The following is a 25,290-nucleotide window of genomic DNA, read 5'->3' on the forward strand; positions in this document are numbered from 1 at the left end:
GTGGCATTGTATAAAGTGACTAGCGATCCATTTATTAAATGGATCCATTTATTAAAGTGGCCATTTATTAAAGTGGCCAGGGTCTCCATGTAGACAGCAGCCTCTCTGAGTTAGTGATTGCTGTTTAGCAGTCTGATGGCCTTGAGATAGAAGCTGTTTTTCAGTCTCAGGGTCCCAGCTTTGATGCACCTGTACTGACCTCGCCTTCTGGATGGTAGCGGTGTGAACAGGTAGTGGCTCAGGTGGTTGATGTCGTTGATGATCTTTTTGGCCTTCCTGTGACATCGGGTGCTGTAGGTGTCATGGAGGGCAGGTAGTTTGCCCCCAGTGATGCGTTGTGCAGACCGTACCACCCTCTGGAGAGCCTTGAGGTTGAGGGTTGTGCAGTTGTCGTACCAGGCTGTGATACAGCCCGACAGGATGCTCTCGATTGTGCATCTGTAAAAGTTTGTCAGGGTTTTGGTGACAAGCCAAATTTCTTCAGCCTCCTGAGGTTGAAGAGGTGCTGTTTAGCCTTCTTCACTACACTGTCTGTGTGGATGGACCATTTCAGTTGGTCTGTGATGTGTATGCTGAGGAACTTAAAACTTTCCACCTTCTCCACTGCTGTCCCTTCAATGTGGATAAGGGGGTGCTCACTCTGCTGTTTCCTGAAGTCCACGATCATCTCCTTTGTTTTATTGACGTTGAGTGAGATGTTGTTTTCCTGACACCGCATTCCGAATGCCCTCACCTCCTCCCTGTAGGCTGTCTTGTTGTTGTTGACAATCAAGCCCACTACAGTTGTGTTGTCTGCAAATTTGATGATTGAGTTGGAGGCTAGGGGGCGGGCCGTCAGGAAGTCCAGGACCCAATTGCACAGGGCGGGGTTGAGACCCAGGGCCTCCAGCTTGATGATCACCTTGGAAGGTACTACTATGGTGTTGAATGGTGAATGGAGGTCAATGAACAGCATTCTTACATAGGTATTCCTTTGGTCCAGATGGGATAGAGCAGTGTGCAGTGTGATGGCAATTGCGTCGTCTCTGGACCTGGCGGTATGCAAACTGAAGTAGGTCTAGGGTGGCCGGTAAGGTGGAGGTGATATGATTATTTTTTCTGAGGTCTTGGCGGATTTCTTTTGATTTTCCCATGATGTCAAGCAAATAGGCACTGAGTTTGAAGGTAGGCCTTGAAATACATCCACAGGTACACCTCAAATAGACTCAAATTATGTCAATTAGCCTATCAGAAGCTTCTAAAGCCATGACATCATTTTCTGGAATTCTCCAAGCTGTTTAAAGGCATAGTCAACTTAGTGTATGTAAACTTCTGACCCACTGGAATTGTGTTACAGTGAATTATAAGTGAAAAAAATCTGTCTGTAAACAATTGTTGGAAAAATGACTTGTGTCATGCACAAAGTAGAAGCCCTAACGGACTTGCCAAAACTATAGTTTGTTAACAAGACATTTGCGGAGTGGTTGAAAACCGAGTTTTAATGACTCCAACTGAAGTGTATGTTAACTTCCGACTTCAACTGTAGATGGTAGATCAATCATCTTCCTTTTGGTGGATGTAAGTGCAATTACAGTTTTGGAGTTTGAATACAAGTGTAGACTACTGCAATGTGCTATTTACAAGCTGTAATAGTTCAAATAGAAATTCAGATAGCTCAAAGTTGGTCTATCAAGGCATAATTAAGGCATAAAATAACATCATTGTCAAAGTGTACCTTTGAACTTCATCTCAAGACAGAATGCCTGACTAATGTCTGACCTTAGACTTCATTCAGTTCCTTGTGGGATATAAGGGCGTTTGAAACGTAATAGAAACAGCGATAATGTGAAGAGGAGCCTGCCTACATAACTGCCTCCATACTCAAAAAAAAAAGGATCCCCTAAAGGCAAAGTTACAAATCACTTTCTCCTGGTCTTTCTCTCTTCCTCTTTCACTTTCACAAACTCAAACACGCAAAAAACATAAACACCCTATAAGGAATGTTTTATCTGATTTCAGACAAGTCATGTCACGATCACCTCTAGGTTACTAAGTATTTAGGTCAAGTGAAGGAAGAGAAGTATCATCCGGGGGAAGAATACAGAGTGGCAGATGTTTCGCTCTCTACTGTGCGAGCTGTCAAAGCAAGCAACCAGGTAATTTACAGGTACATTCCGATGACATATTGATTCACAGCGTTACATAAAGATGCCACAATTACCATGTTTTACACCAATATTTTTCACTTGTGTTGTCCGTTTGTAGAGAAGTATCTTGTAAATGTAAATGTTATTGTTCTACTTTCACTGTGAGAGAACGTGAGAAACTTGCAGCCTTGATAATAAGCTTGAGAAAGGATTTGCAAATTTGGCCCTAGTTCCCCACCTAGTGTGGATTTTCAGATGATGCATGATCTGGAAAGAAATGTCTGCGCTGTACATACATACAGTATATATTATATTATTCCATTTGATATATATTGGATGTGTATGGGTTACATACATTTTGAAGAACTTCATTATCTCAGATCACTAAATAACGATAGGTCTGATGAATGTGATTACCACAGTCATTCTTATGTTTTGAACAAGACATTAGATGGGCCAAACTGCCCGGGAAAAAATATCTAATCTTTCCAATAGGGTAGTCATTTGGATTTGAATATATCAGAGCATGTGGAATTAGATTAGATTGTTTGAAATTAGATTAGATTTTCATAATCACATTCAATCAAATTAGTCGTGCCTGTTGACGTTGTCATTGAGTCTCATCGTTTAGACCACAAACAATGTTACTGAAGTCCCTTTCTACGCCTTGATCACACCTACATTGTCTTGCATTTTGGTAAACCAGAAGTCAATTTATTTCCAATGGAACTGGTGCGTTTTCCTTGCAGTGTTGCAGAGGCAATTGCAGTGTGTTCTGTGTGGTGCATAAATTCGATTTATCGAACGTTTGCGTCAAACTGTATGGGTAGGCGGCTTGTCAGAAATGGAAGCAGAAGGTCAATGTTGAACTTTTGTTGCACAAATATACAGATGAATCTGCGTACCATTTTGCGCTAAACTCTGTCGGTGTGATCAAGGCGTTACTCTTTACCATAGATAATACAACTAGATTTGAACTGTTTGAAGAAAAAGTGAGATTTCAATCATTTTAGTTCTGATGTCTGACATTGAAATATATATCAGAAGGTTGTGATTGATATATCAAGATAAATAGTCTATTCTCAGATATTCCAAAATGGAGAGAACATGCTTGATGTGCCAAATGTACTTACATGCGAATGTGATGTAACAAACATACAAAAAAAATAAGTTACAAAGCAAAACTTTCTCTTTGGTCTGGTATCACTATATAGATTAAATATTGATAGACCCTACACAGTGCATGCTATCATAAACATTTAAACAGCACATGACTGTGTGTGTGTGTGTGCGCCTGGTGAGGTGGGCCTTATTATACAGACCAGGTGGATCCATGAAAGAATTTGAATAACCACAATATCAAAAGACTGATGATGCAACAGTGCCGAAAATACACAGTGCCTTCAACCTGCTCCATGCACCAACACATGTACAAGGGTAACGTAAACCAGAAGACAAATGGTCACTTCAGCAAACTTGATGAAGTGCTCAAAAAACAGTAGCAGAGTGCATACTCCTTTGCCTTACAATAACACTGATTCTGTATTGGGTAGTGACAATTATAATTGGCATCCACTACATCAGTGGCACCGAAGAAAAGACGAGGAAGCGACAGGCCAAAGACAGCAGCAGAGGGGTGTATTAATAATGAATTCACAGCTCATTTGTATGTAAATGTGCCCAGACACCATGGCGGTCCAGTTTTGCCTCATGAATATTGCATGAGGCGAGCATGCTGCAGTGGAGTGCAAATAACTTTTTCTCACAATGTATCATGTGTATTTACCCCCACTTGTAATTCATCGGATCATAACAGACAGAGTTAGAGGCGAACTCACTGTACTTCATCAAAAGTGTAGTCATCCACCTCTCTGCTTATTCAATGTCACTCCTGGCCCTAAGGTCACTGAATCCAGAGGAGTAGCCTAAGACTGACTGGTGGTGTGCATCAGTTGTAGGTGTTCTAAGGGGTGTAGCATGTTTGTCACGTTGCTATTGTAGTATCAATGCCTAATCATCAGTGACAAGCAGCTACATACTCCTCTTCAATATGGTCATATAAAAAAATAAGCCATTTAAGAGTTAAAATATTATGGTATGGTGGTATCCCCGGACTTGGCTCCGTGTATTGTATACATGTATATACATATTGGTTGCTGTTCTCCATATGGACAGAAGATGTCGCTGTCAGTCATGTTTGTACTAGAGCTGGAAATTGGCTACATTTACGTTGTATTATTATTTTGAATTTGGTCATGTACATTAAGTTCCTGTTCACAGACAATAGAAATTGTAAAAGTAGATATTTGAAACGTTGAGATAGGCTGATGCCTTTCTCCAAACAAAGTCAATTGCATTGATAACCATGCATGCCAATCAATTTTCCATGCGAGGTCTATACATTTAATATAACATATCTATAATGTGATTGATGCCCAATAATATTTTTAATGCTAGGTTTATAATATGAATATTATTTCTAAATAGTCTAGTTTTCCTTATATTTCTTTGTTATATCTTATTTCAATACATCGTAGTCTACACTATGAATTAAAAGGGTTTTGGCACAGTCTCTACCCATAGAACCCAATGAATAAAACATGATTTATAAAGATTTATTGGATAAAACCAATCACTGGAGGAAATGTGAAAATGACTTGAATTCAGATTGTGTATTTCAGCGTGTTATTTCTTGTGTATGCTATGGTATACACACTAAGTTTGTTGATATGTAGTGTAGACAATGTTTGAAGATGCATGCGAATATAATCTGCTCACCAGAGTAATTCGCACATTTTGTGTATTTCTCTTATCTTCAATTGGCAAATGTATATTGCCATATATAACTTTGAAGTACATTTTCATGGCACTTGAATTAAACATATTTTTGGCGTCGTATGCAAATATATGCTGACGTAAAAGATCATGTGGTTTTTGTCGTAGATCTATGAACGACGACCTTTTTTTTTTTTTCTTCCTACTGTTGTCTTTAGGTTATGCCAGAATCTTTAGAATTACCAGCGCTATATGCGCGTCACCACAGACTACTTATAATTGGGAATTCTACTGCTAGTTTATCGTCCCAGCACCGAAAGGCTCTAGGCAGGTAAGAATGCTAAATACATTTTCAAGAATGGTGAAGAATATTGGACAAAACAAATTTCAAAGATTAAGTTATAACCGGTTTGGTAGCAAGCGAGACGAGCCGCCTGGCTTGCCCAGCTCGTGTGGCTGTGCTAGCGACGTCCCTTCCATCACTACTCGCGCATTGTTGTCACACTTGATTTAGAATCAGCTTGCCATCAAATCACGCCAAGAAAACCTAAACGTCTAGTTTACTCTGACTAACTACATTAACATGACGTTTAGGTACTATACTTTTTTTTGTAAACAAAAATAGTTAGGCGTTTAACTTTTGTGCCCATTTGAAGTGGGCACCTGAATGTATCGTTGTAAGACATTTAGCTTGCCGTGTCACCTAGCTGGCTAGCTAGTTTGCTAGCTCGCGACCCAGTTCACTTCTGAAGTTTGAAAACGTGCTAAAGACTCGTGCTTTAAAACTGCTTCCGAACTGGTTAGTTATACATTGTCTGTTTACATAGTTAGCTAGTTAAATAGTCCAATAATTATTTGAAGAGTTGGCCTACATTTGTCGAGCTTGTTGACTAGTTGTGAGTTTATACTAGCTACTGGTAGCAAGCTATAGGACAGTAATGGGAACCATCCTACATATTAGACAGCCCAGCCATTGCCTTTCTCCTATCACCGGCGAAACGTAACGTTACCTAACTAGCTATGTGAATATTTTGTCGTCTTTTGTCACGAAGTGCATTCGTTTTGTCTCCCAAATTAGTTTAATTGAACAAAAGTCCTGTGTATGAAGAGGCACACTTAGGTAGCTAATTTAGTTATTGTAAATGTTAATTGCTGCTATATAGCTTTGTTTTTTTGTTGCGTAGATGGATGACGCTAGTATGTTTAGCAGCCTGGCTATAGCAGATAGGTTAAATGAGGTGACGCCTACCGCGGTATAGATTGGTGCTGGCACAGGCAGCGCGCGCGGCTATGCTGCCCAGTGACAGCAGTGTGGTAAGTTCCACCAGCAGTGGCGGACTGGGACAAGAATTCGGCCTTGGCATTTTATCTACACCAGCTTACATCACTGCCAACTCCCCCCCGGCGGGCCACCAGCCATGCACAGTCACCACATACACCCTGACCCTACACACCCAACTTAGACACAGGCAGAAGTGCTGACACACAACATTGTCAGTTTACAGTACAGCGTTTTTCAACCGTTTTTGTAGAAGTGACTGAGGAGACAGTGTCCTCTTTTTTTTCTTTTTTTAAAAGGCTCATGTTTAAAATAAGTACAATATGTAAAAAATAAAACAACTGGAGCATGCACTCCACAGAGAGCTCAACCAGTGCGCAAACACCTGCCTGTTTGCCCTCCTATGAGAGAGTTCCCTTTTGGCCTCCTATCTGCTCTGTGGATTTTGTTAATTTTATGAATTACTTAATTTTATTTAGTCTCTTTTAAATATATATATATATATTTTAAATGTAACAAATTGCATGTCAAACAAGCTAATTTGGAAAATACCCACCCTCCCACCTCAAGCGCGCACTCTCCTGACTTCTGCATGCTAGTGCCTTGTGCTGGCTATGGGTGCCGGGCAGTGGGTTTGAATACCGGTAGGCTACATTTGATGTAATGTTTGTGAAACTGTTATAGACTGAGAAGGGGTTAATTCAAGTGTTTTTAGTAAGAGGCAGTAAAACTAGCAGATTTACCTCATTATTAATTTGCGATCATCAGCTAATAGCCCCTTTTTTCTTGATGTCACTCATCTCACCTCTAGTTAGTAGCCTACTAGAAGTCACTGGCACTAGCTTCCTTGTGGTGAGTGTGTTGCAGAAAATAAATAGGCCAGTGTTAAAAAAAGGTCTGTGCACGGCCCTACGCTAGAGATACAACTCAACACTATAACTGTGCCTCTGCTCTAGCCAATTTGTTTAACTCCCTGTTGCTCTGTCTATCTGTCTCAGCATCTTCTCTGTGTCACTCTGTGCTTCTTGTTCTGTCTGTCTGTCTGTCTGCTTAAGCCTTAAGTTATAAAAGCCAAGCCTACGACTTAGGCTATATTGCAAATTAGTGCCTGTCATATGTTCCTCTGATTCAACACCTATTACTATTAGAGCGTTCCAGACAAACATTTTCTCCTGGAGTCACTGGTGCCACTAACTTTTACTGTTGGTGGCACCAGTCCATTATTTGGTTGGATCCAAATCATGAGTAATCATCTTAAAAAGTAATTCAGGGCTCAACATACAGGGCTGGCCTGGGGAGGTTTTGGGAATTTCCTGGCCAGTCGATCATCCCTGTAAACTGAACAAAAATAAAAACGCAGCAGGCAACAATTTTAATGATTTTACTGAGTTACAGTTCAAATAAAAAAAATAAGCCAATAGAAAAAAATCATTAGGCCCTAATCTATGGATTTCATAAGACTGGGAATACAGATATGCATCTGTTTCTCACAGATACCTTAAAAATATATGTTTTTTAAAAAGTAGGGCGTGGTTCAGAAAACCAGTCACTATGTGACCATTTGCCTCATGCAGCACGACATATTTCCTTTGCATTGAGTTGATCAGGCTAATGATTGAGGCCTGTGAAATGTTGTCCCACTGCTTCAATGGTTGTGCGAAGATGCTGGGTATTGGTGGGATCTGGAACATGCTGTTGTACATGTCGATCCAGAGCATCCCAAACATGCTCAATGGAGGACATGTCTGGTGAGTATGCAGGCCATGGAAGAACTGGGACATTTTCAGCTTCCAGGAATTGTGTACTGATCCTTCCGACGTGGGCCCGTGCATTATCATGCTGAAACATGAGGTGATGGCGGCAGATGAATGGCATGGCAATGGGCCTCAGGATCTTGTCACGGTATCTGTGCATTCAAATTGCCATCGATAAAATGCAATTGTGTATCTTTGTCCGTAGCTTATGCCTGCCTATACCATAACCCCACCATGGGGCACTCTGTTCATAACATTGACATCGCCCATGCAATGCCATACACGCTGTCTGCCATCTGCCTGGTACAGTTGAAACCGGGATTCATCCGTAAAGATCACACTTCTCCAGTGTGCCAGTGGCCATCAAAGGAGAGCATTTGCCCACTGAAGTCTATTACGAAGCCGAACTGCAGCCAGGTCTAGACCCTGGTGAGGACGACAAGCACGCAGATTTTCCCTGAGATGTCTGTCAGACGGTTTCTGATAGAGATTATTTGGTTGTACAAACCAACAGTTTTATCAGTTGTCCAGGGGGCTGGTCTCAGACGATCCCGCTTGTGAAGAAGCCGGATGTGGAGGTTCTAGGCTGACCTGGTTACACATGGTCTGCGGTTGTGAGGCCGCTTAGACGTGCTGCCAAATTCTCTAAACGACGTGGAAGGTGGCTTATGGCAAAAAAATTAACATTAAATTCTCTGGCAACAGCTCTGATGTATATTCTTGCAGTCAGCATGCCAATTGCACGCTCCCACAACTTGAGACATCAGTGGCATTGTGTTGTGTCCCCAGAACAAGATGCACCTGTGTAATGAACATGCTGTTGAATCAGCTTCGTGATATGCCACACCAGTCAGGTGGATGGATTATCTTGGCAAAGGAGGAATATTCACGAACAGGGATGTAAACAAATTTGTGCACAATATTTGAGAGAAATAAGCTTTTTTGCATATAGAACATTTTTGGGATCTTTTATTTCAGCTCATGAAACATCGGACCAACACTTATTCACATGTTAAGTTTATATTTTTGTTCTGTATAATATTGCCATTTTAAGTCTAAGCTATATACAGTGGGGCAAAAAAGTATTTAGTCAGCCACCAATTGTGCAAGTTCTCCCACTTAATTAAAAAGTTGAGAGGCTTGTAATTTTCATCGTAGGTATACTTCAACTATGACAGACAAAATTAGAGAGAAAAAATCCAGAAAATCACTGTAGGATTTTTAATGAATTTATTTGCAAATTATGGTGGAAAATAAGTATTTGGTCAATAACAAAAGTATCTCAATACTTTGTTATATACCCTTTGTTGGCAATGACAGTGGTCAAATGTTTTCTGTAAGTCTTCAAGGTTTTCACACACTTGCTGGTATTTTGGCCCATTCCTCCATGCAGATCTCCTCTCGAGCAGGATGTTTTGGGGCTGTTGCCTGGCAACACTGACTTTCAACTCCCTCCAAAGATTTTTTTATGGGGTTGAGATCTGGAGACTGGCTAGGCCACTCTAGGACCTTGAAATGCTTCTTACGAAGCAACTCCTTCGTTGCCCGGGCGGTGTTTATTGGATCATTGTCATGCTGAAATACCCAGCCACATTTAATCTTTAATGCCCTTGCTGATGGAAGGAGGTTTTCACTCAGAATCTCACGATGCATGGCCCCATTCAGTCTTTCCTTTACACGGATCAGTCATCCTGGTCCCTTTGCAGAAAAACAGCCCCAAAGCATGATGTTTCCACCCCCATGCTTCACAGTAGGTATGGTGTTCTTTGGATGCAACTCAGCATTCTTTGTCCTCCAAACACGACGAGTTGAGTTTCTACCAAAAAGTAATATTCTGGTTTCATCTGACCGTATGACATTCTCCCAATCTTCTTCTGGATCATCCAAATGCTCTCTAGCAAACTTCAGACGGGCCTGGACATGTACTGGCTTAAGCAGGGGGACACGTCTGGCACTGCAAGATTTTGAGTCCCTGGCGGCGTAGTGTGTTACTGATGGTAGGCTTTGTTACTTTGGTCCCAGCTCTCTGCAGGTCATTCACTAGGTCCCCCCCGTGTGGTTCTGGGATTTTTGCTCACCGTTCTTGTGATCATTTTGACCCCACGGGGTGAGATCTTGCGTGGAGCCCCAGAACGAGGGAGATTATCAGTGGTCTTGTATGTTTTTCATTTTATAATAATTGCCCCCACAGTTGATTTCTTCAAACCAAGCTGCTTACCTATTGCAGATTCAGTCTTCCCAGCCTGGTGCAGGTCTACAATTTTGTTTCTGGTGTCCTTTGACAGCTCTTTGGGCTTGGCCATAGTGGAGTTTGGAGTGTGACTGTTTGAGGTTGTGGACAGGTGTCTTATACTGATAACAAGTTCAAACAGGTGCCATTAATACAGGTAACGAGTGGAGGACAGAGGAACCTCTTAAAGAAGAAGTTACAGGTCTGTGAGAGCCAGAAATCTTGCTTGTTTGTAGGTGACCAAATACTTATTTTCCACCATAATTTGCAAATTAATTAATTAAAAATCCTACAATGTGATTTTCTGTTGTTTTTTTTGTTTTTTTTCGTCTGTCATAGCTGAAGTGTACCTATGAAAATTACAGGCCTCATCTTTTTAAGTGGGAGAACTTGCACAATTGGTGGCTGACTAAATACTTTTTTGCCCCACTGTAATTGATTAATAAACAGATGGATTCCTGAAGCTGTTTGTTATGTTGATTATTTATCGCATGCTGCACACACATATCCTATAAATAATCTGTTGTGCAGACAGTGCGCAGCTCTCAAACAGCTGGTTGTTATATGGAGCAGCTCACTGAAGACCGGTAGGGGTAGGAAAGATGTTTAAAGTTATCTACCAGTAAATGCAAAGTCAATAATGGGTATGCAAACCAGGTATTTCAAAAGTTCATAGTCTTGGTTGAATATATGCGATGCACAATTCAGTCATCATGGATTAGCATGCATTGAAAATCAGACCTTTCATCTAGGCTTTTTGGTTCTTGAAAAGTCATTGAAATTATGATGGTATATTTGTACCTTCTACTGCTCCAATATAATTATTCTGTGATTTAATTTCTGATCAGATTTTGAGAGATGTAGCCGCTTTAGTTTGTTTCCTGCTGTTTCAATTGAAGGGTGTTGTTCACCTAATACCTTTTATGCACTGTTGGTTAGAGCCTGTATGTAAGCATTTCACTGTAAGGTCTACACCTGTTGTATTTGGTGCACGTGACAAATGAACGTTGTTGCGGTAAAACCACGTGTGGTTATTAGAAGCAAGACAACATTGAATGTTGGCATCAACTTGATTTCCATACAAAGGGAACCTGGTTTTTGGTCGCTTTCTCATTTTTAAACATGATCCAATTACTTTTCAACATCTGAAATGGTGAGACTATCTACCACATGGACACTTCATTAGTGTGTTTGTCGGGAGCATGCTGTCTATTTCGGCAGGCAATGGCCATCATTATTCTGACATTTTAGAATGTAAAAATAAGGTGAATGCCATTGGGTAGGGCTATACATTTTTTGTTGTTAAATCCACTTATTGGATGTGTCTCCAATACTGCCCAGTGGTGTGTGTGTGTGTACATGTATGTTTCTGCCGAGATGCTCTTTTGAATTGAGCATCTTGGCAGAAAACACCCCCTCCACTACCTTTACTGCCACTGCTGAAGAAAATCCTCGGGGAAACAGGAACATCCACTGGTCTTGATTTGCCTTTTGGTCATGACGTTAGTTAGTGATGTCAGATAAATCTAAGACTCCCTGCTAAGAGTCATTGGAGTACATAGGCTAGTCAGAGGGGAGCCGACATGTATCATACTGCCTTTTTCAGAATGACAATCCTCCTTTGACACAAGCACATCACAGAAGCTGATGTCACTCTGGAGTTCAATGCCCACAGCTCATTCTATTTTACTGGTAAGGCTTACTGTATGGGAAGGTTTAGCTGGAAATGGTCAAGACATGGTTTCTCGTTTGCGAGTAAACAAAGCACTAGGGTTGTCGGGCTCAGGCTACTTTTATGCTGTATCTCTAAGGCCCGCTTTGAATTACCGGTATCACTGTCCCTTCACTCAAAAGTAGGCTCAACTCTTTTATAGCCATGGCCAGATATGGTGACATGGTAAGAGGCTAGTAGTAAGTCTACGTTTTTGTAGTTTGGTGTCATGTTTTGTAGCCTTAATTATGTAGGCCCAATAATAGAAATGTAAGGGTTCTTGACAGGACCCCATTTCCTTAAGCCATTGCAACATACCGTAGGCCTACACTGTTCTGTCACTCACTCCCCTTATTTCAATACAAGGTGTTAAACAAATCCATTCTGCTGAAAGATATTTATAAAATGGCAACAATGTGGAGACATTACAATTGGAGCTAGGCTGATTGCCGACTAGTTTTTAAAGCCTCGGAGTCTCTGTGCCCAAACAATAAAGTAATGCCTGTCATTTCCAAGGATCGTGTTCCATGCGAGAGATTCTCGGTTCATGGATAAATTATGCAAAATGGTGTTAATCGTTTTAAAATGTGATATTATGGTGATCAGTTACTTGTTAGTTTTGAGTGATATAAGTATTGTACTATTCTTATCAGTGGTGCTCAGCAATAATCAGAAAAACAGATGTTTCCATTTTGTCTTCAGACTAGCCCTTACTGAACATTTTGCTGCAAAATCTGGTGCTACTCGATTTTTGGTTCCAGCTCAAGGAATTAATTCATCTGCATCTTATTTGAATTTCCTGCTTGCATAATTCTTGGTTAATGTGAGCTCCAGAGGGCTGCTTGGCAAGCATGCACTTGTGCCAAAAATGTGAAAGTCATGTGGTGCAAATACAAACAATGTGCTCTGACGCCCCCCCCCCCCCCCACAAGCCCAAATTCGGCAGCTTGGTCCTTGCCCTCTTTCCTCCACTGTGCCAGGCTTGCCTAATTTGGATTTTAACATGCATAGGCTACTCCATTTTGTAACATGCAGACCAAGCAAGGTGTAGTATACCTAGCCTGTGCATACACTATATGACCAAAAGTATGTGGACACCTGCTCATTAAACATCTCATTCCAAAATCATGGACATTAATATAGAGCTGTAACAGCTTTAACTCTTCTGGGATGGCTTTCCACTGAATGTTGGAACATTGCTGCGGGGTCTTGCTTCCATTCAGCCACAAGCTTTAGTGAGGTCGGCACTGATGATAGCCCTTTAGGCCTGGCTCGCAGTCGGCGTTCCAATTCATCCCAAAGGTGTTCGATGGGGTTGAAGTCAGGACTCTGAAGTCCAGTCAAGTTCTCCCACACCGATCTCGACAAACCATTTCTGTATGGATCTCGCTTTGTGCACAGGGGAATTGTCATGCTGAAATAGGGTAGCGCTTTCCCCAAACTCTTGCCACCAAGGTGGAAGCACAGAATCGTCTAAATGTCATTGTATGCTGTAGCGTTAACTTCTTAAGTAAAAAAAGGAAAATAAAAGTAACTAATTAAACAGCAGCAGTAAAATAACAATAGCGAGGCTTTATACAGGGGATACCGGTACAGAGTCAATATGCGGGGGCACCGGTTAGTCGAGGTAATATTTACAAAAGTGACAATGCAACTCAGTAGTGATTGTTGCAAACGAGGACAGACGGTTTTTATGCGCTACACACTTTGCGGCCCCATTCTGTGAACTTGTGTGGCCTACCACTTCGCGACTGAGCCGTTGTTGCTCCGAGACGTTTCCACATCACAATAACAGCACTCACAGTTGAACGAGGCAGCTCTAGCAGGGCAGAAATTTGAACTGACTTTTTGGAAAGGAGGCATCCTATGACGGTGCCATGTTGAAAGTCACTGAGCTCTTCAGTAAGGTCATTCTACTGCCAGTGTTTGTCTATGGAGATTGCATGGTGGTGTGCTCGATTTTTTTATAGACCTGTCAGCAAGGGGTGTGACTGAAATACTTTTGTACATATAATGTACTTATAAGAGTACAGCTCCCGAGTGGCGCAGCGGTCAAAGGCACTGCTTCTCAGTGCTCGAAGCGTCACTGCAGATACCCTAGTCGAATCCAAGCTGTATCACAACCGGCCGTTTTTGGGAGTCCAATAGGGCGGCGCACAATTTGGCCCAGCGTCGTCGGGGTTTGGCCGGTGTAGGCCGTCATTTTAAATAAGAATTTGTTCTTAAATGACTTGCCTAGTTAAATAAAGGTTACATTTTGAAAAATTGTAAAATCTAGATTAGACAACTTCTGCATGCTGCATTAGATTAATATTTAATGCTTCAGGTAATGCATTTGAATTCAGTTCTCACTGAATCAAGTGTCTGTTTCTTTCCAGAGAGCTGCATATAGGAGCTACTGTAGCCATGGAGTCTGTAGTGTAGAGCCATCTACCGCAGGTTCACAAACATCATTCATGGCATAGTCAGCCCGGTTTAGAGAAAAATAATCTGCTAGTCTGCTCACCCCCTTTGAATACCATAAATTGCCAGAACAAAAAAAAATGCATATTGCACAATGTGCTGATTTTAAGATATGCAAAACATACGAAAATTTATTTCAGTGCATCTACATGACCATCTACATGACCTACTTGTTTATCAATACATTGAATGGGAGTAGTTGGTAGTTCTATGTGGCAACCGCTTGCTACGGTTCTCATGTGGATGCTATGTTTTTGGTGACGAAGCAGCATTTTCAGGTGGACGGATGATGTTACTCCTGTGGATTTAAGCTCCCTTGAAAGCCACGTTGTTGTACTCTGTTGTCTGTAGCGATGATCTCATCCTGAGGGGGAGCTTCCCAGTGGCTGTCTGGGTGTACTGTACAGTCTGCAACCCCTTTCGTCATTAGTGCTGTATGTGGGGTGGATCATAGGCCGGGACAAAACCAGTATCGCGATATCGTTAGTATTGTGGCAAGGCAACAAAACACGAAGCAGATTTAACTTTTAGGAGAACTAATGTTGGAAACAAATCATTATGTTGTCGTCCAGAGTCAGTTGTTTATTTTCCAAGCTATAGCACACAGTATTTAACATTCAGCAGGTATTTAATGGACCAAGTATTGGTCTATTTCGTGTTTTAATTTTTGCCATCGAAAAAACATTGAGATACTGGTATCATCCTGTCCCTAGGTGGATGACTCCATTTTGTTAAGATGTTGTGTTTTTGTTTGTCATAGATATCCTGTAACATACAGTAGGTTTGGCATATTTTCCAGAACATAGGCCTCAATGTATTGTAATCGCTATCTTCGAACAAGCAGCAAAAACAAGTTGGTTCCCTCCTAGTAGGATAATGTGGCTTGCTGCCTAGCCCCATTTTACACACATTCCTTCATCATCCCTTTAGGCTGATTGTTTGTTATAAAATGGAACTTTCTGCTCCTGGTTTTATCCCACTCTTGCACACTCTTTAAAGTAGCCTAACTGTATCGATGATGAGTTTAACTCGTAACAGCGTTCATTGACAAGTCGTAATGTGATTAATTCTAATAAGTGAAGCACAATGAAACGATACATCCCAGGTGGTGTTTGTCATTCAAATAACCTTCCGAAGCCGTCTGTCTCTTTCTTTTGGAACATGTTTCCAAGGTAACAACCTTCTATTTTTCGGCAAACACAAAGCGGTGCAGTTTTCCGGGCCTTTGTGGGGCTCTGCCTCCGAGCTGCCCCCCCCCCCCCGACCATTCTCCGCTGCTGACATTCTTTTCTCGTCTCAGATTCCAGAAGAGGCTACCCAGAGTGCCGCTGGACCGGAGACCAAAGGAGAGCTGGAGAGGGAAGAAAGTGGAGGCGGAACTGGAGCCAGATAGGACACCTCCACCCAGGGAAGCCCCACCCTACTGCGGAAGTGCGGTGAGTACCTTTTCACCATGGGGCAACACTCCGGTGGGGGTGGGATGCACAGGGGGGAAACCGGTACCAGTCTAGTACAATTGTATTGGCTATGCTTGCTCAAATAGGCCCTCTTTAGACTTAGCAATTACAATCGGCTCTGCCTTTCATTGACATAAGATGTGCACTTTTTCAATTTTATATGTGACTCGTTTCAGGAAACTAGATGTATGTCACCTGTCACTACTTTCTAGGAGAGGCATTTAAATGTACTTTTTAAAATCAAAATGAGTTTTTTTGGCAGAAATGCCTTCTGGAACATCTGAACTTTCATGTGCCTTATTAACAATTTGTATGCCATCTGTAAATATTAATACAATTGTTAAATTATGAGCCTAGTTGGTTTAGCCACGGATTGGTCTGCCATGTAGCACGCTTCTGTCTATAACATGAGCTGGTCAGCATGTGTAGGTGGTCCTTTTCTAGCACAGCTTTTTTGAAAAGTATCACGTAGGGGAACTGCGAAGGTGTTGCGCTCCACTTTCTGGAGGAGCAAGTTTTGAAAGCAGTGGAATTAGAGTATGATAGCAAAGGAGAAATTCTGGCGTTTTTGATTGCAAATATTCAGAGGGAGTCAAAGAAACACGCCGAAGGCTGTTGTAATCCGGAGACAGGTGTTTTATACATCTTCAAACTCAGGGCAACCATGGCAATCGTGACAGAGGGAGAATCGTCCATCCATGTACACTACCAGTCAAAAGTTTGGATACATACTAATTTTTTCTTTATTATTTCCACTATTTTCTACATTGTAGTATAATGGTGAAGACAAACTATGAAATGACACATGGAATCATGTAGTAACCAAAAAAGTGTTAAACAAATCAACATATATATTTTAGAATTTATTAAAGTAGCCACCCTTTGACAGCTATGCACACTCTTGGCATTCTCTCAACCAGTTGCATGATGTAGTCACCTGTAGAGGTCGACCGATTAATCTGAATGGCCGATTTTAATTAGGGATGTTTAATTGGGGACGATTTTATAAGTTTTCATAACAATCGGAAATCGTTATCTTTGGACACCGATTTGGCCGATTTTTATTTATATTATTTATTTATTTTATTTGATCTATATTTAACTAGTCAGTTAAGAACACATTCTTATTTTCAATGACAACCTGCCTCGTTCAGGGGCAAAACGACAGATGTTTACCTCGTCAGCTCGGTGGATTCAATCTTGCAACCTTACAGTTAACTAGTCCAGCGCTCTAACCACCTGATTACATTGCACTCCACGAGGAGACTGCCTGTTACGCAAATGCAGTAAGCCAAGGTAAGTTTCTAGCTAGCATTAAACTTATCTTAGAAAAATTATCTTAGAAAAATCAATCAATCATAATCACTAGTTAACTACACATGGTTGATGATATTACTAGTTTATCTAGTGTCCTGCGTTGCATATAATCAATGCGGTGCATATCGTTGCTCCAATGTGTACCTAACCATAAACATCAATGCTTTTCTTAAAATCAATACACAGAAGTATATATTTTTAAACCTGCATATTTAGCTAAAGGAAATTCAGGTTAGCAGGCAATATTAGCTAGGTGAAATTGTCACTTCTCTTGCATTCATTGCACACAGAGTCAGTGTATATGCAACAGTTTGGGCCGCCTAATTTGTCAGAATGTTACGTAATTATGACATAACATTGAAGGTTGTGCAATGTAATAGGAATATTTAGACTTATGGATGCCACCCGTTAGATAAAATACTGAATGGTTCTGTATTTCACTGAAAGAATAAACGTCTTGTTTTCGAGATTATAGTTTCCGGATTCGGCCATATTAATGACCTAAGGCTCGTATTTCTCTGTGTTATTACGTTATAACTAAGTCTATGATTTGATAGAGCAGTCTGACTGAGCGATGGTAGGCAGCATCAGGCACTTTTGTGTGTTTGCCAGGAGCTGTTTATGACTTCAAGCTTATCAACTCCTGAGATTAGGCTGGTGTGACCGATGTGAAATGGCTAGCTAGTTAGCTGGGTGCGTGCTAATAACGTTTCAAACGTCACTCGCCCTGAGACTTGGAGTGGTTGTTCCCCTTGCTCTGCATGGGTAACGCTGCTTCAAGGGTGTCTGTTGTTGTTGTGTTCCTGGTTTGAGCCTGAGGAGAGGGACGGAAACTATACTGTTACACTGGCAATATTAAAGTGCCTATAAGAACATCCAATAGTCAAAGGTTAATGAAATACAAATGGTATAGAGAGAAATAGTCCTATAATAACTACAACCTAAAACTTCTTACCTGGGAATATTTATGACTCAAGGGGAACCACAAGCTTTCATATGTTCTGAGCAAGGAACTTAAACGTTAGCTCTCTTACATGGCACATATTGCACTTTTACTTTCTTCAACACTATTGCATTATTTACCACATTGAACATGTTTCATTATTTATTTGAGGCTAAATTGATTTTATTGATGTATTATATTAAGTTAAAATAAGTGTTCATTCAGTATTGTTGTAATTGTCATTATTACAAATACCGATTAATCAGCTGCTTTTTTAAATGTATTGGCTTTTTTGGTCCTCCAATAATCTGTATCGGCGTTGAAAAATCATAATCGGTCGACCTCTCGTCACCTGGAATGCGTTTCAATAAACATGTGTGCCAATCAGTTGTATTGTGACAAGGTATGGGTGGTATGCAGAAGATGGCCCTATTTGGTGAAGACCATGTCCATATTATGGCAAGAACAGCTCAAATAAGCAAAGCGAAACGACAGTCCATTACTTTGGCTGACCTTCATGTCTTAATGTGGAAACTTTCAAGAACTTTGAAAGTTTCTTAAAGTGCATTTGCAAAAACCAAGCGCTATTATGAAACTGGCTATCATGAGGACCACCACAGGAAAGGAAGACCCAGAGTTACAGTGAGGGAAGAAAGTATTTGATCCCCTGCTGATTTTGTACGTTTGCCCACTGACAAAGAAATTATCAGTCCATGTATTTTAATGGTAGGTTTATTTGAATAGTGTGAGACAGAATAACAACAACAAAATCCAGAAACACATGCCAAAACTGTTATAAATTGATTTGTATTTTATTGAGGAAAATAAATATTTGACCCTCTCTCAATCAGAAAGATTTCTGGCTCCCAGGTGTGTTCTATACAGGTAATGAACTGAGGAGCACTCCCTTTAAGAGTGTTCTCCTAATCTCATCTCAGTTTGTTACCTGTATTAATGACACCTGTCCACAGAAGCAATCAATCAGATTCCAAACTCTCCACCATGGCCAAGACCAAAGAACTCTCCAAGGATGTCAGGGACAAGATTGTAGACCTACACAAGGCTGGAATGGGCTACAAGACCATCGCAAAGCAGCTTTGTGAGAAAGGTGACAACAGTTGGTGCGATTATTCGCAATTGGAAGAAACACCAAAAGAACTGGCAATCTCCCTCGGCCTGGGGCTCTATGCAAGATCTCACCCCGTGTAGTTGCAATGATCATGAGAACGGTGAGGAATCAGCTCAGAACTACACGGGAGGATCTTGTCAATGATCTCCAGGCAGCTGGGACCATAGTCACCAAGAAAAACAATTGGTAACACACTACGCCGTGAAGAACTGAAATCCTGCGGTGCCCGCAAGGTCCCCCTGCTCAAGAAAGCACATATACATGCCCGTCTGAAGTTTGCCATCTGAATGATTCAGGGGACAACTGGGTGAAAGTGTAGTGGTCAGATGTTTGGAGGAGGAGGAATGCTGCCTATACATTTACATTTAAGTCATTTAGCAGACGCTCTTATCCAGAGCGACTTACAAATTGGTGAATTCACCTTATGACATCCAGTGGAACAGCCACTTTACAATAGTGCATCTAAATCATTTAAGGGGGGGTGAGAAGGATTACTTTATCCTATCCTAGGTATTCCTTGAAGAGGTGGGGTTTTGGGTGTCTCCGGAAGGTGGTGATTGACTCCGCTGTCCTGGCGTCGTGAGGGAGTTTGTTCCACCATTGGGGGGCCAGAGCAGCGAACAGTTTTGACTGGGCTGAGCGGGAACTGTACTTCCTCAGTGGTAGGGAGGCGAGCAGGCCAGAGGTGGATGAACGCAGTGCCCTTGTTTGGGTGTAGGGCCTGATCAGAGCCTGGAGGTACTGGGGTGCCGTTCCCTATGACCCCAAGAACACCATCCCCACCATCAAACATGGAGGTGGAAACATGCTTTGGGGGTGTGTTTCTGCTGAGGGGACAGGACAACTTCACCGCATCAAAGGGACGATGGACAGGGCCATGTACCGTCAAATCTTGGGTGAGAACCTCCTTCCCTCAGCCAGGGCATTGAACATGGGTCGTGGATGGGTATTCCAGCATGACAATGACCCAAAACACACGGCCAAGGCAACAAAGGAGTGGCTCAAGAAGAAGCACATTAAGGTCCTGGAGTGGCCTAGCCAGTCTCCAGACCTTAAACCCATATGAAATCTGTGGAGGGAGCTGAAGGTTCGAGTTGCCAAACGTCAGCCTCAATCTTAATGACTTGGAGAAGATCTGCAAAGAGGAGTGCGACAAAATCCCTCCTGAGATGTGTGCAAACCTGGTCGCCAACTACAAGAAACATCTGACCTCTGTGGCAAAACCCTTGTTGGTAATCACAAAGTAAGTCATGTTTTGCAGAGGTCAAATAGGTATTTCCTTCATTAAAATGCATATCAATTTATAACATTTTTGACGTGTTTTTCTGGATTTTTGTGGTTATTCTGTCTCTCACTGGTCAAATAAACCTACCATTAAAATAAGACTGATAATTTCTTTGTCATTGGGCAAATGTACAAAATCAGCAGAGGATCAAATACTTTCTTCCCCCACTGTACCTCTGCTACAGAGGATAAGTTCATTAGAGTTTACTGCACCTCAAATTGCAGCCTAAATAAATGCTTCAGAGTTCAAGTAAAACACATCTCAACATCAACTGTTAAGAGGAGACTGCATAAATCAGGATTGCAAGGTCTAATTGCTGCAAAAAACACTGCTAAAGGACACCAATAAGACGACTTGCTTGGGCCAAGAAACAGGAGCATGAACATTATACCAGTGGAAAACTATCCTTTGGTAGAATGAGTCCAAATTTGAGATTTTTGGTTCCAACCGTTCGTGTCTTTGTGAGACGCAGGTGAACGGATGATTTCTGCATGTGTGGTTCCCACTGTGAAGCATGGAGGAGGTGGTGTGATGGTGGGGGTGCTTTGCTGTTGACACTGTCAGTGATTTATTCAGATTTCAAGGCACACCTTGACAAGCATGGCTACAACCGCATTCTACAGCGATAGCCCAAACCAGGTGAGATGGTGTAAATGGGATAATCATTTTGTTTTTCAACAGGACAATAGCCCAACACACCTCCAGGTTCTGTAAGGGCCATTTGACCAAGAAGGAGAGTGGAGTGCTGCATCAGATGACCTGGCCTCCACTGTCACCCGGCCTCAATCCAATTGTGATGGTTTGAGATGAGTCAGACTGCAGAGGAAAGGAAAAGCCGCCAAGAAGTGCTCACCATATGTGGGAACTCCTTCAAGATGGTTGGAAAAGAAATCGAGGTGACGCTGGTTGAGAGAATGCCAAGAGTGTGCAAAGGGTGGCTACTTTGAAGAATCTAAAATATATTTTTGATTTAACACTTTTTTGGTTACTACATGATTCCATATGTGTTGTTTTATAGTTTTGATGTCTTCACTGTCATTCTACAATGTAGAAAATAGTAAAATATAAACACTTGAATGAGTTGGTGTCCAAACTATTTTGACTGGTACTGTATAAGGGTAAAATAACTAAAGCGTGATGTTAGTTAGGTAGCTAACGTTAGCTGGCTGGCTCGCTAGCTAACCTTACACATAATATTGCTACACAGATCATCATCTCAGAGCCATTTGCATTACTAGTTGTAGCGTAATGTTAGCTACCTCGCAAACATTGAACCTGGTTGGTTAGCTACCTGCAGATTCATGCAGGATAGTAACGTTATGAGTTGGGATTTTGGTTAATTGTGTCGCTAGCTAGGGGGCCTCCCGGGTGGCGCAGTGGTCTAAGATTATTACCCTGAGCCACCAGAGATTCTGGTTTCGAGCCCAGGCTCTGTCGCAGCCGGCCGCGACCGGGAGGCCCATGGGGCGGCGCACAATTTGCCCAGCGTCGTCCGAGTTAGGGAGGGTTTGGCCGGCAGGGATATCCTTGTCTCATCGCGCACTAGCGACTCCTGTGGCAGGCCTGGTGCAGTGCACGCTGACCAGGTCGCCAGGTGTGTACGGCGTGTCCACCGACACATTGGTGCGGCTGGCTTCCGGGTTGAATGTGCGTTGTGTCAAGAAGCAGTTCGGCTTGGTTGGTTGTGTTTCGGAGGATGCATGGCTCTTGACCTTTGCCTCTCTGGAGTCCGTACAGGAGTTGCAGCGATGAGACAAGACTGTAACTACTACCAATTGGATACCATGAAATTGGGGAGGGGGAAAAAAGGGTAAATATAAAAATAACTGTTTAGCTAGCTACATGTCTAAACAAAAGACTACTATGCAAGTAACCATTTCACTACACCTGTATCCTTTGCATGTGACAAATCAACTTTGATTTGATGTAGTATGTGTTTATCAGAGACGGTAATGTGAAGAACATAACTATCAAACTACATTCTAACAGATTGGGGTCAAAAAGAGGTTTAGGTGGTGGGCGTGGCGGGAGGGGTATGGCAATGGGCGTGGTCGGTGCGGCTGAATTTATATATCATTTTAGAGGCCCCCGCATTGGTGGTGTAGACATTTTAGCATTTTAAGCCTATTATTCTTTTTTTTTCCCCTGCAATTCTACAAATGTATTCATTGAGCTGAGAGATGTTTACAGTTTTAAAGCTAATTTACTGCAATTCTAGAATTTGGTGGTTTTTAAAGCAAATTTCCACCGATTCTATGCATTTAAGCCATAGCTCAAACATGATAACAATATAAACTGCCAAATTATTTGTTTTGGGAATTTTTCAATTCTCCCTGACTGTCTAGCATTTTATTTTGTGATTGTTAGTTCTCAACGATGATAGTATTTTAAAATGTTTACAATACCGTTCAAAGGTTTGTCACTTAGAAATGGCCTTGTTTTTGAAAGAAGCACTTTTTGTCCATTTAAAAAAAAAAAAAAATCTAATTGACCTGAAATACAGTGTAGACATTGTTAATTGTCTACACTGGAAATGGCTTTTTAAAAATAATTTATGGAATATCTACATAGGCGTACAGAGACCCATTATCAGCAACCATCACTCCTGTGTTCCAATGACACGTTGTGTTAGCTACTCCAAGTGTTATCATTTTAAAAGACTAATTGATCATTAGAAAACTCTTCTGCAATTATGTTAGCACAGCTGAAAACTGTCCTGATTTTTAAAGAAGCAATCAAACTGGCCTTTAGACTAGTTGAGGATCTGGAGCATCAGCATTTCTGGGTTCAATTACAGGCTCAAAATGGCCAGAAACAAAGAACTTTCTTCCGAAACTCATCAGTCTGTTCTTGTTCTGCGAAATGAAGGCTATCCCATGCAATAAATTACCAAGAAACTGAAGATCTTATACAATGCTATGTACTACTCCCTTCACAGAACAGTGCAAACTGGTCTAACCAGACAAGAAAGAGGAGTGGGAGGCCCCGGTGCACATCTGAGCAAGAGGACAAGTACATTAGTGTCTAGTTTGAGAAACCGACGCCTCACAAGTCCTCAACTGGCAGCTTCATTAAATGGTACCCGCAAAACACCAGTCGACGTCAACAGTGAATAGGTGACTCCGGGATGCTGGCCTTCTAGGCAGAGTTGCAAAGAAAAGGCCATATCTCAGACTGGCCAATAAAAAGAAAAGATTAAGATGGGCAAAAGAACAGACACTGGACAGAGGAGGGGGGGTGTTATGTGGACAGACTAATCTAAGTTTGAGGTGTTCGATTCACAAAGAAGAACATTCATGAGATGCAGAAAAAATTAAAGATGCTGGAGGAGTGCTTGACGTTATCTTTGGAGGCAGTGTGATGGTCTGGGGGTGATTTGGTGGTGGTAAAGTGGGAGATTTGTACAGGGTTAAAGGACACTTCAAAAAAAAAAAATATTTGTAACCTTGTCAACGTTTTGACTATTCATTTTGCAACTCATTTCGAGTGACCCAAAATTTGTGCCCATTGTATTTTCTACATACTTAAGTTTTTTGTTTTTAAGTTTACGCTGAAAGTGTTTCCATCCCAGATGGTTGAACATGCAGCAAATGGAATTCCAGTGTTACCTCTAGAATACTGTAGATGGTAATCACTACACACATGGATGACATTTTTCACAAATTTCTTGCAAGATGAATGTGTCTTAAAGGGTTCATTCAGGGTTTATTAAAGTGTAGTAGATGCTTCATTCACCTAAAATTTGACAACACCTCTTTGCTTCTCCCATCTGGTTCAAGTTCATTGTAGATTCCTCAGACTTTTTCAGGGAAACAACCATACAATATACAGCATCTAGCCTATGTTTTTCCATCTACTATAAATAATGAGTTTTGGTACAGATAAGTGAATATTGTGTCTGGAATTAATGGGCCGCATAACAAATTGCACTTTTCAGTATTTATTTGAATGTTGGAGTGAGACCCATCTGGGGTTTGTTTATTTGTGCAATGGCGTGTCACCAAGGGTCATGACAGTCTTTGATCCGTCTCACACGTCACTACATTAGTTCTCCTCGACCTCCACCATTAAAGCAGTTCACCCTTGTGATGTCTCCTACCTTGCCAGTGGTAATAGAATAATTCATATCTGTCAGGAAAACAGTGATTCTGGTGCAGATTTAGACTAGGTCTTTCAACCGCTTCCCATACAACCATGAAGAATGGCCAACCTTAAAAGCCATGCAAGGAACTGCAATGTAAACACTCACACATAATGTATATCTCATACCTGATGACAAGCACACCTTAATGGCAGATGCTCTCCCCAATGTGTTCTCTGGCATCAAGTGATCTATGTCCCTCTCCTTGAATCTCACCTGTGTGCTTTTCCTTGGTACATGGGAGGCTTAATTCATACTTTGCTTAATTCTCCCATACTAGGCTTAATTCTCCCATACTTTGTTTGCCTATGTTTAGCCATATTTTTGGCTGCTCTTATAATTCACTTACACCCTGCCTGGACAGTTTTAGAAACTTAATCTCGCATGTATCCTACCTACATGCATACATTGTTGGATGAACATTATATTTTAGACGGTCTCCTTCATTTGTCTATGAAGACAAAAAATACCTGCCAGGAGAATCTGTTGCCCCCATTTTGTTTTTGTTTTCTCCAATTTTGTGGTATCCAATTGGTAGTTAGACTTGTCTTATCGCTGCAACTGTACGGACTTGGGAGAGGCGTAGGTCGAGAGCCGTGCGTCCTCCGAAACTCAACCAAGCCACACTGCTTCTTGACACAGTGCCCACTTAACCCGTAAGCCAGCCGCACCAATGTGTC

The 25,290-nt window shown here is 41.5% G+C and overlaps 1 protein-coding gene across 2 annotated transcripts in view; it reads left to right on the forward strand.

The window, feature by feature from the left end:
- The first annotated feature begins 5,094 nt into the window (after positions 1-5,094).
- The window catches only part of LOC135549943 (zinc fingers and homeoboxes protein 2-like), a 30,355-nt gene continuing 10,159 nt past the window's right edge, over positions 5,095-25,290 (forward strand). Inside the window, exons 1-3 of one of the 2 annotated variants that reach the window (XM_064980346.1) lie at positions 5,095-5,232; positions 15,639-15,774; positions 21,151-21,365. The gene's annotated coding sequence lies outside the window, so the exon portion shown is untranslated. The remainder of the gene's footprint in view (positions 5,233-15,638; positions 15,775-21,150; positions 21,366-25,290) is intronic. The other variant, XM_064980345.1, reaches the window with a different exon arrangement.

The sequence above is a fragment of the Oncorhynchus masou genome, chromosome 12, assembly GCF_036934945.1.
Source record: "Oncorhynchus masou masou isolate Uvic2021 chromosome 12, UVic_Omas_1.1, whole genome shotgun sequence".
Classification (NCBI taxonomy): Eukaryota; Metazoa; Chordata; class Actinopteri; order Salmoniformes; family Salmonidae; genus Oncorhynchus; species Oncorhynchus masou.